The 6,000-nt window shown below is 48.2% G+C and overlaps 1 pseudogene across 1 annotated transcript in view; it reads right to left on the bottom strand.

Annotated features, from left to right (window-relative positions):
• Nucleotides 1–162: 162 nt before the first annotated feature.
• Nucleotides 163–6,000, bottom strand: part of LOC311113084 (phosphatidylinositol-binding clathrin assembly protein-like) — a 42,110-nt pseudogene continuing 36,272 nt past the window's right edge. The window contains exons 4-7 of the transcript XR_014615931.1: nucleotides 5,785–5,887; nucleotides 5,543–5,636; nucleotides 4,331–4,442; nucleotides 163–1,661 (exon numbers count right to left, since the gene is read on the bottom strand). The product of XR_014615931.1 is annotated as a phosphatidylinositol-binding clathrin assembly protein-like (transcript). The remainder of the gene's footprint in view (nucleotides 1,662–4,330; nucleotides 4,443–5,542; nucleotides 5,637–5,784; nucleotides 5,888–6,000) is intronic.

Below are 6,000 nucleotides of genomic sequence, written 5' to 3'. Positions count from 1 at the left end.
CGGAAAACAAACGAGGATTCCAACCAAACATGCTGACACAACCAGACGATGAATATGATTGGACGATCTTGAGTGTCCTTGTGACTGACCAATGGGGGACGAGACTGGTGTGGATGTAGTGAATGAATGGTGAGCAAATTGAACACTTTTAAAAAGCTCCAAAAACAACATGGAACAACATTGAAATAATATTGTATACAGAGATAGAGGCTGGACAGTAGATGTGTGATGCTTTACTTGACAATCAGTGTTAGATGAACATCAATTTAGAGGAAATTTGTGGTTGCAATTCTGGTTCTGTTAAGGAGTAAAAAGCCTGATAAAACTAGGTAGGAGAGGGGGGGGGGGGGGGCGCCTAAAAAAAAAAGCACCTATCACCCATCTAAGGGCCATTTCGGAGGTGTAAGCTTGCATACACGAGTTGGCGCACTCTGTGTGTGTGTGTGTGTGTGGCCTTTTCTCGTTTGGGCAAAAAGTCTGTCCTCTCTCCTCCGTCCTCTCTCCTCTAGAAACCGATAAGAGGTCGAGGAGTGTGTCAGTTAGTCAGTTAGTTCACGGAAGACTGTACTCCCCTCCTTGATAGCCTCCTTTTGGCGAAGAAGTACAAGCGTATCCTACCACGGAATAGTTTTTATATCTGCCACACCCTGTTTAAAATCAGCTGTTGGTATTGTCGGAGGAAAAAGCACACATTTAAAAATGATAAGCTACGTTTTATCTATCAAATCGCTAAGTTAAAACGAATGATCCCCTTCCTCCTTTATTTTGGGATCCACCCTGAAAAGGTCATTTGCCTGATGATGCGCGAGTAGAGAAGGAGCTTCTGGGTGTGTTCGCACGGTAAGCCTAATGAAGCAGATTGTAGACGAAAGTCATCGAGTAAAGTCTGGGGAGGTGCATCTGCAACAGCCGGATTCCAACAGCAAGGCTCAATCAACACGGCTGCTTTTGTTTAGAAAAGTTTTCTGTATAAATGTCGAAATAAACGTTTCCATAGCCCATATCACACACCACAAACTGGACACATAACGTGTGTACAATTCATTGGTTACTGACAGGTCCCAAATATCACTTTCCTTTGTATGCCCTGTAGCTTGAGAATCACAGCAAAGTTGGTTCCCGTTTCAGTCAAGTCTTTGGCACGTTGGCGTGGGTCAACCAAAAACACCCTAATGGCTGGTTGATGAATAATTCCTCCCAGAATGCAGGTGACGGCTGCCTGGTGCAGCTGGTGAGAAGCTACTGCAGCGACTTCATCTAAAAACGCCATGACCTTTGATCACATGATTTTTTTTGTAAAGTTCATGCAGTCGACATGTCAGTCGCAAGTCTGACAATGTTTATAACCATAAAATGCAACACTAAACGATGGTCACCGAGTTGACAATTGTGATCCGCCCGAACGCAGCCATTCATTTCACACAAGCGCATTTTCGTCCTATCCTCGATTACCTTTGACCTTTTTCAAAAGTAGGCGAGAGAGGACGGAGAGAGAGGACGCAGGATTTGAAAAAATCGAATTGAGAAAAGGCCTGTAGTTTGCGTACACGTACCTCTGCTACTTTGAGGAAACTCAGACAGCTTGGTCATCCTGTACAGGAACTTCTTATAGATGTCCAACGCCTCTTTACACTGACCCTTCTTCAGATCAAAATACTTCTCTGAGAAAGAGACAGAGAGAGCGAGCGAGAAAGAGAGCGAGAGGGGGGGGGGGGGGAGAGATAGGTTTGGGAGAGCGAGAGAGAGGGAAGATAGGGAGAGAGACAGAGGGGGAAAGAAACACAAAAGGACATAGAAAAGTACAAAGAAGCCATTAAGTAGAGGGGGAGACAGAAAGTAGAGAGGGAGACGGAAAGTGGAGAGGGAGAGGAATGAAGAGGAGAGAGACGGAAAAGTAGAGAGGGAGACGAAAGTAGAGAGGGAGACAGAAAGTAGAGAGGGAGACGGGAAGTAGAGAGGGAAAGAGAGAGGGAGACAGAAAGTAGAGAGGGAGACGGAAAGTAGAGAGGGAAAGTAGAGAGGGAGACGGGAAGTAGAGAGGGAGACGGGAAGTAGAGAGGGAGACGGAAAGTAGAGAGGGAGACGGGAAGTAGAGAGGGAGACGGAAAGTTAGAGAGGGGAGACGGAAGTAGAGAGGGAGACGGAAAGTAGAGAGGGAGACAGAAAGTAGAGAGGGAGACGGAAAGTAGAGAGGGAGACGGAAAGTAGAGAGGGAGACGGAAAGTAGAGAGGGAGACGGAAAGTAGAGAGGGAAAGTAGAGAGGGAGACGGAAGTAGAGAGGGAAAGTAGAGAGGGAGACGGAAAGTAGAGAGGGAGACGGAAAGTAGAGAGGGAGACGGAAAGTAGAGAGGGAAAGTAGAGAGGGAGACGGAAAGTAGAGAGGGAGACGGAAAGTAGAGAGGGAGACGGAAAGTAGAGAGGGAGACGGAAAGTAGAGAGGGAAAGTAGAGAGGGAGACGGGAAGTAGAGAGGGAGACGGAAAGTAGAGAGGGAGACGGAAAGTAGAGAGGGAGACAGAAGTAGAGAGGGAAAGTAGAGAGGGAGACGGGAAGTAGAGAGGGAGACGGAAAGTAGAGAGGGAGACGGAAAGTAGAGAGGGAGACGGAAAGTAGAGAGGGAGACGGAAAGTAGAGAGGGAGACGGAAAGTAGAGAGGGAGACGGAAAGTAGAGAGGGAGACGGAAAGTAGAGAGGGAGACGGAAAGTAGAGAGGGAGACGGGAAGTAGAGAGGGAGACGGAAAGTAGAGAGGGAGACGGAAAGTAGAGAGGGAGACGGAAAGTAGAGAGGGAGACGGAAAAGTAGAGAGGGAGACGGAAAGTAGAGAGGGAGACGGAAAGTAGAGAGGGAGACGGAAAGTAGAGAGGGAGACGGAAAGTAGAGAGGGAGACGGAAAGTAGAGAGGGAGACGGAAAGTAGAGAGGGAGACGGAAAGTAGAGAGGGAGACGGAAAGTAGAGAGGGAGACGGAAAGTGGAGAGGGAGACGGAAAGTGGAGAGGGAGACGGAAAGTAGAGAGGGAGACGGAAAGTGGAGAGGGAGACGGAAAGTAGAGAGGGAGACGGAAAGTAGAGAGGGAGACAGAAAGTAGAGAGGGAGACAGAAACACTTAGCACTTCAGAAATACATCTCAACCTGTCAAGACCCAGAGCCACAGCAGTGTAAACATACACACACACACTCACTCACTCGTGTTAGACAGCGGTGCTCACATAAGCCTATAAAACACAGTGTTCGTTGACATTCCCTGTCTAAGAGTCTAACGTCAGTAGATTTAAATCACATCAAATAGGCGCAAGAACCATAATCCCATGCAAGAACCCACACAATGTGAATAGGATAATATCCAACAGTACCAATCTAGTGTTTGACAGCAGTGCTCACAGCCTACACATACACTGAGGACATTCACTGGTTGAGGCTAACATCACATATACATGCAATTAAAAGGGTCAAATAACCATAATTGTGCTTCAAAAATAGACACTATTTTAACCACAGGGCTGACACCAAACTGACAATACATTTACATTGGAGTCATTTAGCAGACGCTCTTATCCAGAGCCACTTACAGTTAGTGAGTGCATACATTATTTTTGTATTTTTCCTACTGGCCCCCGTGGGAATCGTCTATGACGTGTCTCTATACCAGGGTTCTCCAACTGTCATCCCGTCGGCAGAATTTAGTCCGCGGCTAGTTTTATTTGGCCCCCCAAGTTTTCAACCCCCCCAAAAAAACATTTATTATTTTTTTTCATTGTTGGACACAGAAGACTAAAAACGACAGGAAATCAGCTGCAAGTGATTTTAATTTAAGAAATCTGTTCCCAAGTATTCCCACGCATAATAGAGACATGTGACCTTATACAAAATATAAGCAAGGTTTGAAATGATTATGTTTTAGTCAAATATTATCTGTTTGTGCTTCTTCTGGTCAAATTGCAGTCTACAAATTATTCGTAATTATGTTCCGGCCCCCCGACCATCCACTCAAGAAAAAAAAGTTGATGATCCCTGCTCTATACCCTTTGCTCAGTAAGAAGGAATCCTTAAATCTGATTCTAGACCTGTCCTTACCCAGTAGGTTGATGCCTCCCTCGTAGGCAGCAAACAGAGTGATGGAGTCTTCATACTGACATTAGATCAGTGTCTAGGTGTCTTAACCAGTAGCTTCCAGTCTTTAAACGGTCTATAATATCTGACTTTAGAGCAGTCCTTACCCAGTTGCTTCCAGTCTTTAAACAGTCTATAATATCTGACTTTAGAGCAGTCCTTACCCAGTAGGTTATAGTCTTTAAACTGTCTATAATCTGACTTTAGATCAGTCCTCACCCAGTAGGTTAATGACTCCCTCGTTGTAGGCAGCAAACAGACGGATGGAGTCTTTGAACAACAGTACAAAGGCTGCATTGATGACTCCGTTAGTTAACTCATTAGGGTTGGCCTGGAGGGGTGGGGAGAGAGAGAGAGAGGGGAAGGAGGAGCAGGAAGAGGACGAGGAGGAGAGAGGGGAAGGAGGAGCAGGAAGAGGACGAGGAGGGGAGAGGGGAAGGAGGAGCAGGAAGAGGACGAGGAGGAGAGAGGGGAAGGAGGAGCAGGAAGAGGAGGAGAGAGGGGAAGGAGGAGCAGGAAGAGGAGGAGAGAGGGGAAGGAGGAGCAGGACGAGGAGGAGAGAGGGGAAGGAGGAGCAGGACGAGGAGGAGAGAGGGGAAGGAGGAGCAGGACGAGGAGGAGAGAGGGGAAGGAGGAGCAGGAAGAGGACGAGGAGGAGAGAGGGGAAGGAGGAGCAGGAAGAGGACGAGGAGGAGAGAGGGGAAGGAGGAGCAGAAAGAGGACGAGGAGGAGAGAGGGGAAGGAGGAGCAGGAAGAGGACGAGGAGGAGAGAGGGGAAGGAGGAGCAGGAAGAGGACGAGGAGGAGAGAGGGGAAGGAGGAGCAGGAAGAGGACGAGGAGGAGAGAGGGGAAGGAGGAGCAGGAAGAGGACGAGGAGGAGAGAGGGGAAGGAGGAGCAGGAAGAGGACGAGGAGGAGAGAGGGAAAGGAGGAGCAGGAAGAGGACGAGGAGGAGAGAGGGGAAGGAGGAGCAGGAAGAGGACGAGGAGGAGAGAGGGGAAGGAGGAGCAGGAAGAGGACGAGGAGGAGAGAGGGGAAGGCGGAGCAGGAAGAGGACGAGGAGGAGAGAGGGGAAGGAGGAGCAGGAAGAGGACGAGGAGGAGAGAGGGGAAGGAGGAGCAGGAAGAGGATGAGGAGGAGAGAGGGGAAGGAGGAGCAGGAAGAGGACGAGGAGGAGAGAGGGGAAGGAGGAGCAGGAAGAGGACGAGGAGGAGAGAGGGGAAGGAGGAGCAGGAAGAGGACGAGGAAAGAGGGAGGAAGTGGGAGTGAGAGAGAGCGAGAAAATCATTTCAAAAACATATTTCTCAATCTCGCCATCTAAAAAAAAAAATCACCACAAATGAAACATGTCAGCTCACACCTGAAGCCCATCTCTCCCACTGTAAATACACACATTCCATTGAAACCACACCCCTCCTCAACACACACTCACCTGGAAGTCTAGCAGTGCGTCTAGTTGGTTCTGGATAATAGGCAAGGTCTTGATGAGCTTCTCTGTGCTCATGGTACGCATTACGCCGTCAATCCTGGAAAATATACACACACATTTGTAGTTCGTTTCCTTTTCCTGGACCAGCTGGTAGTGACAGGTTGCTAAGGCCTGTTTTACCCGATTCATCGTATAGAATCAACCTGACCCGTACTGTGCTAGATGAATGAAATAGTGTGTCCTACCCCCTCTTCATCTTGGTAAAGTCCACAGCCACCAGTCTGTAAGACATGGCTTTCTCATTCAGATAGCGGCTGTACCGACGGATGAATGTAGACATGTCATAACCTAGAGAGAGAGAGCGAGAGCGAGACAGAGAGACAGAAAGCAGAGAGAGAGAGCAGAGCCACAGGACAACAACAACACAATTAGACCGAACCAAATCATGAAAAAACTAAAAG

The sequence above is a fragment of the Coregonus lavaretus genome (assembly GCF_964263955.1).
Source record: "Coregonus lavaretus genome assembly, chromosome: 39".
Classification (NCBI taxonomy): domain Eukaryota; kingdom Metazoa; phylum Chordata; class Actinopteri; order Salmoniformes; family Salmonidae; genus Coregonus; species Coregonus lavaretus.
Note: the sequence above shows the minus strand (reverse complement) of the source record. Positions and strands in the feature narration are given on the sequence as shown.